Source organism: Chaetodon auriga, chromosome 10 (assembly GCF_051107435.1).
Source record: "Chaetodon auriga isolate fChaAug3 chromosome 10, fChaAug3.hap1, whole genome shotgun sequence".
Lineage (NCBI taxonomy): Eukaryota > Metazoa > Chordata > Actinopteri > Chaetodontiformes > Chaetodontidae > Chaetodon > Chaetodon auriga.
Genome location: NC_135083.1, coordinates 1,035,393 through 1,042,500, shown reverse-complemented (window position 1 = coordinate 1,042,500; position 7,108 = coordinate 1,035,393). Strand labels below are relative to the sequence as shown.

At 43.0% G+C, this 7,108-nt stretch overlaps 1 protein-coding gene across 2 annotated transcripts in view; it reads right to left on the bottom strand.

The window, feature by feature from the left end:
• itpr3 (inositol 1,4,5-trisphosphate receptor, type 3) overlaps positions 1-7,108 on the bottom strand; it is a 50,039-nt gene that overhangs the window by 41,475 nt on the left and 1,456 nt on the right. The gene's annotated exons all lie outside the window — the stretch shown is intronic.

Here is a 7,108-nt window from a genome sequence, read left to right as displayed (position 1 = left end):
AACCAACAAACTAACCAACAAACTAACCAACCAACAAACAAACCAACCAACCAACAAACAAACCAACAAACAAACCAACAAACTAACCAACCAGCCAACAAACAAACCGACAAACCAACAAACTAACCAACCAACCAACAAACAAACAAACCAACCAACCAACAAACAAACAAACCGACAAACCAACAAACTAACCAGCCAACAAACAAACCAACAAACAATCTAACCAACAAACCAACAAACAAACCAACAAACAAACCAACAAACCAACAAACCAACAAACAAACCAACAAACTAACCAACCAACCAACAAACCAACAAACAAACCAACAAACTAACCAACCAACCAACAAACCAACAAACAAACCAACAAACAAACCAACAAACCAACAAACCAACAAACCAACAAACAAACCAACAAACTAACCAACCAACCAACAAACCAACAAACTAACCAACAAACCAACAAACCAACAAACAAACAAACCAACAAACAAACCAACAAACTAACCAACCAACCAACCAACAAACAAGCAAACCGACAAACAAACCAACAAACTAACCAACCAACCAACAAACAAACCAACAAACTAACCAACAAACCAACAAACCAACAAACAAACAAACCGACAAACCAACCAACAAACTAATAAACAAACAAACAAACAAAACAAATATAATTTAAAAAATGTAAAATGTCTCTTAACAGAATCATCCTGACGTCGTTAATAATTAAACACAGTAAAAGAAGGTGTTACAAACAGGGTTCTAAATTAACACCCGCCAACCCGCCAAATGCGGGTTAAAATTCATGTTGGCGGGTGTAAATAAAAACTTACTAGCCAATTTGGCCGGTAATGCATTAGGCAATCATGTCAGTCAGAGCCGCTCTACAGTTCTTGGTCATTTGTCCCCTGACAGTCCGTCCTACATTTCCCATGAACACTGTCGTAATGCTACGTGATGACGTACAAGACGCCCATTGGCTGTGCGCAGGCACACTACAGTCTGTCGTGCAACCGGCGCGAGAAACCACGGAAACGCAAACACAAAGAAGAAGAATGAACGGCGGCGTATAAAGTGTAAAAAAGGAGACTGAGCTAGCTAAAAGTAAAAAGTAAAGTTAAACTAAATGCTGCGGTGGTTGGACAGACGTCTGGGGGGAGAAGAGGAAGGAGGCAGGGGATGAGAATGTCGACAAAGCGTGCGAAACGAAGAAAAGAAAGTTTAACGCTAAATGGCTGACAGGTCGTGAATGGCTTGTGTTTGATCACGAAAATGCCGTCATGTTTTGTAAGGACTGCCGCCTGTACACGAAAGAAAAAAACAAGACGAATAATTTTGTGGTGGGGACTAATAATTTTAAAGTGGAGGCAGTAAAGGACCATGAGAATGCCCGAAGTCATCAGGAGAGCCGAAGGAGTCTGCAATACTGACTGCTGCACTGTTTGTGTTTTCTAGTTGTACATACATAATTCAATTTATTACCAATGCAAGTGTTTAAGTCATGGCTGTTACTTATATATATTTCTTATTAAAGAAGGAAGGCAGAAACACTTTAAGTTGAAAGGAAAAATACATTTTATTAGGAATGTAATGATACTAAATACTGGAAAAATGTCTTTTAGAAAATAATAAATCTGACAGCATTTTTTGTTTGTATAAATTAAATGTTTGCACTTTCTGTGTATATTTTGTTTCATGTGTTGTACTTTCTGTGCATTTTTCATGGCAACAATGTAAATAAAATGATCAAATGTATTCAGTGGCACTCATAATCTCTCTTATTTTCACCGGGAAAAAATTTGGCTAGTGGAAATTCTGATTGGCTGGTAACTTAACTTAAGTTAATTTAGAACCCTGGTTACAAACATAAAACTGCCTTCACTGTCTTCAGCTTTTAAACGTCCTCACAGAGAAAGAGAGCACAGACACACACGCACGCACACACACACACACACACACACACACACACACACACACACACACACACACACACACACACACAGGCCGTGTGTGTGAGGGACATTGTCTTAATGGAGCATCATGTAAATCAGTGGGCTTCAGTAAACAAACACGTATGGAAATAAAGACCCTGAACGCCTCACGGGGACACAGAGACGAACACAGAGTCTGTCCACACGAGGACAACGATCAGACATGATTTCATGTTTTCGGCTGTTCCCTCGTTAGGACACGTGTGGCTGTGTTCGTCTTCTGTTGGACGAATGTTCACGATTCCTTCGTTCTTCTTTCTTCATTTCTTTCCTTCCTCTTGTTCTTTTCTTTTTTCCGTTAAGCATTTCTTTCCCTTTCTTCTCGTCTTTCTTTCTTTAAAGCGTCTTCTCTTCCAACATGTCCTCGTGTTTTCTATCTGTCCTCCTTCACTGTACTTTACTTTTCCCATCCTCCCCTCTTCACTTCCACTCTTTCTTTCTTTCTTTCTTTTCTTTCTTTGGAATTTTTGACTTTCCGACCGCCCACAGAGCCCAACATCCCTCAGCCAATCACTTCTTTTGTCTACCTGCCAGGGGTGTCTTTCAGGTCACCTGTGTCTGCTGATTGCTCTATTCACAGGACTGACTCACACACACACACACACACACACACACACACACACACACACACACACACACTCTCAGGTATGTCGACTCAGTGACTAACATGTTGTTCAGCTCACCTGTTTTTTTCTCACAAGATTCAAATCACATCATCACATCTGGTTCAGGATTCATCAGCTGGACACTGAGTCCAGCAGCTTATAATGTCCTGTCTGTCCACTCCGTCCACTCTGTCCTGTCTGTCCACTCTGTCCTGTCTGTCCACTCCGTCCACTCCGTCCACTCTGTCCTGTCTGTCCTGTCTGTATTTCTTTCCGTCTTCCTTCACTGTTTACTTAATTCCACTTTCAAAGACTAAAAGAAGTTCAATGTGACGAGTGTTTGAAGCTGTGAGGAGGAAACGATGGTCATTAATAAAAAAAAGTAAGAGAGGAGAAAAGAAAAGAACTGATCAAGTGAAATTTTTCTGTATTAAAGCCGAGAAGCTGCTCAGTGTTTATACTGAAGAGGACGGAATGAGCGAACGTCCACAGTGAAAAGAAAACATGAAGAACGGGAGAAAACACAAACTGAAAGATTTGATAAAACGTGGAAACTTTCAGTGAACGTCACGTTTAGCGTCCGTGAGGCCGTCAGCTCACGTTAGCACGCCGGGAACGGGAACGGGAACGGGAAGAGTCTGAGTGTCAGCGAACGTTCCCTAAGGAGCACCGACAGACTGAGGAACACCTCGTCAGCGCTCTCTGCTGGACACAAACATCATGTTCGTCCGTCTCGCGTTCGAGGCTGGACGTCGACGTCTGCGACATCCATTCAGACGATCAATCTGAAATTCAGTTTCACGCGAAAGTCTTTTTCAGAGGCTCACGACTAAACTCTCTGAAGCTTTGTTCCCTTCGTGTTGTTTGTTTTTTCATCCTGCTCCACCTCCTCCTCCCTCCTCCACCCTGCGGCAGGAACAACACATTTGAATACGGATTTGAGTATCTGAACCAGAGCAGGTGATCTTCATCAGCCACAGGTGAACCTGCAGGACGAGACGGAGCCGGCGCTCCTCCACCCTCCTCCACCCTCCACCCTCCTCCACCCTCCACCCTCCACCATGCTGCGCTCAGTTCGAGTGTTTCTGATGAACTCACAGCTTTCCACACAGGTGGACACATTAATATGAACACCTGCTGACACCTGCAGTCGCTCCAAAGCTGACGTGAACTAAAACCTGACAGGAACACAAAGTCTAACTTAAAAAACAGATTAAAGGAGCCAAAGGTTTGTTTGTTTGTTTGTTTGTTCGGTCCTCCATCAGCTGCAGAGCCACAGCATCACTTCTAAAAGTCTAAACGAGTCTGAAAACCTTCCTGTCTGTATTTGATCTGGTTAAATTTTGGACTCTTTATTCAAATGTGTTTATTCTACTGTTTCATCTGTATGATTTTATCTTATTATTATTTTAATCTTCTATTTTACTTTGTTTTAATCTGAATTTCAGCCTTTTGCTTCTTTCACATCTCGTCTGAAGACACACGAGAGCGCTGGATTAAAGAGGAGCTGACGGCTGTTTGTGTTTGGAGGTGAAGAGCTTCCTGTTTGTTTGATGCAGCCTCATTTGACTGTAGGGAAACCAGCACATCGCTCTCTATTACCTGGCTCAGCTGGCAGGTACTCCCTATTCAAATGTCCCCCAAACAAAAACAAACTGTGAGCAAACAACACCCAAACGTCTGTGGACAGCTGATCACTGCTGATAGAGTAACGTGTGACTGCGGCACCTTGTTGTTAGCGTGCTGCGCTAACAGCCGCCACTCTTCTGCTTTCAGTGTTGAACCTTCAATGTTCTCTCATCACTGAGGTCCGACTCTGATGCTGGCTGATCAGGTCTGGATCTCAGTCCACAGTCCAGCTCATCCTAAAGCTGCTGGATGGGACTGAGCTCAAGACTGATGGTCGAGTTCTTCCACAAACAGTACGAAAAACAAATGACTGACTGGTGTAAACGTGGATGAAACCTGGTTCAAACAGCCTGAAGCTCTTCTCTCTCCACTTCTTCTTCTCTTCATGACTTCACTGCAGAAGCTTCAGGTGGCTGCTGCTGGTCTAGTTTGATTAATCGGGTGGAGGACGGACAGTCGGATGCTCACTGATCAGCAGGATTATTGTCTCATGTTTAACTATCATAGTCGCTGTCTTAGTTTAGCCAGTTAGCATGCTAATCTGTAACCACAGCACAGACAGGGGTGTCATTGCTTCGTTAGCTGCACGTTAGCAGCTGCTGATGTTAACAACTTGCCATTAAGCATGCTAACAAAATTAGCATGTTAATATGCTTAAATAAAAATGGAATGATTAGCATGTTGCCTTGCTAACGTAGGCAAATGTGCATGCAACATTTAGGATGGCAGCGTTAGCGTTCAGTGTGAGAACTTAAAGATGGCGCTCCTTCATTCCATTGACTGAGACTCAGTGAGAGCGCGAGCTGCAGATGTTTTCTGAAGCGCCGTGCGTCCCACTGCACATGCTTGTTAGCGTTTGTCCCACAGACTTTACTTTGGAACAAGATCACTGACTCTGCAGAGAGCTGCAGGACTGATCCTCAGGACACACAGACGTCCTCATGTCCATCCATCCAACAGCGGTGGAGACTATTTGACGCTGGACCGACATGAACCGACCGGATGACTTCTCCTTCCTCACAGCAGTTAGCTCATGACGCTAGTGTGGCTAAAAATGGGGACGTATTGTTTTATTGTCGCAGCTCAGATCGACGAGCGGCAGCGAAAGTCAACAAGTGAAGGTAAACAGAGAAACTGCAAAGGTCAACAGTGAGTCAAATACAGGAGAGTGGGTGTACGACCACAGGACAGGAAGCACACACACACACACACACACACACACACACACACACACACACACACACACACACACACTGGCACAGTGGAAATCTCTCTTGGACACACTTGGTACCACTTCCTTCCTGCCATACAGGCACGTAGCTACCACTTTCTCTGTGTGTGTGTGTGTGTGTGTGTGTGTGTGTGTGTGTGGGAGTGTGTTAGAAGTTCTTCTGACAGTACTTCAGACATTCCTGAACTCTCTGGAAAACTTCAGAGAAACTTACTGAATCATCATTTTTCAGCTGATTTTGTTTTTCACTGACAACCAAAAACAAACAAAAAAGGGACGAAATCTCACGTCGAGACCAAGAAACCCGAAGTCAGAACGCGAAGAAGCGTTCGAGCGATTCTAGAGTTCTGAGGCCAACGTCACATCTGCAGATGTTCGTTTTCAACAGAAACCTTCTCTGAAACTCAGTTTTTAAACTGCTGAGACGTCGTACCGAGTAGAACCGTCCGTCAGCGCTCTCTGCTGGACAAACTGTGATGAGACAGATTCTAAAAATGTTTCCGTCATAAAACAAGTTCAACATATCAAACGCTGATCGGCTGAAATGAGACTTTCTGTTCAAAAATCCAGCAAACTGAACAACCTGAGCGGTGGAAAGTAACTGAGTACACCCTGTCGAGTACAGGCTTGAGGTACTTTTACTTTTATTTGAGTATTTCCATTTTATTTCCTACTTTCTACTTGTACTTCACTATGTTTCAGAGGGCAATATTTCTACTTCTTACTGCATGTATATGACAGCTGTAGTTACTTTTCAGATTCAAAGTAGACTAAAACTAAACCAGAAGGTCTGAAGCGTTTTGACCTTTGACCTCTCACGATGAATCGTGTCCTTACGTTTTTCCCTTTAAGCTTCTCACATGTTTCATTTCACTGATCTTCAAACGATCAATATTTCACTTCAAATCAAAGATGAGGTGAACGTCCAGAGGCTGAGAACAGGTTTGTGGTTCTCTGCACCCCTCAGGTCGACCTGCTGACCATTCTGATCCTAAAGAATCCTGAAAGAGACGAAACTCTTCTCGGATCATCGTATTGATCGGCATGATTGGTGATCGATTCTGTCTGACGATGGTGAAAAACATCCGTGACAATGACGTCTTCAGATATTCTGTGTTGTCTTAAATTCAAAGACAGAAGAGGAAGAAAAAACCCACAAAGAAGAAGCTGGAGTCAGCTGATCTGCGTTTACTTCAAAAAACTGAAACGAGCAATCTGAGTATTTACTGATATAAAAATACTTCCTGATCTTTTTTCTGTCATTCAGCCAATGAATGAACGGCGTCGTTGTTTGAGGTCTGAAGCAGTGAGAGCACAGGTAGACTGAACAGGTAACACCCACCTGTACAGGTGTGTTAGCATGTTGAGGTGGTGAAACACACTGCTCACAGATACTGAACCAATCAAATGACAGACCTGACACTGTGTACGCTCTGTGTAAAAATACATGAACTGAAGTTAGTGTGAAGCTTCAGCTGTCGTCTCTGCAGTACAAAATACCACAGGTGGAAGAAGTACTCAGAGTACCAGTGTACTAATACTGCATTACAATACTGCATTTAAAAACCTACTTGAATAAAAATAACATACATATTAGCAGCTTCATGCAGTAAAAGTACAGCAGTACAGTCAGCTTCATGTAGTAA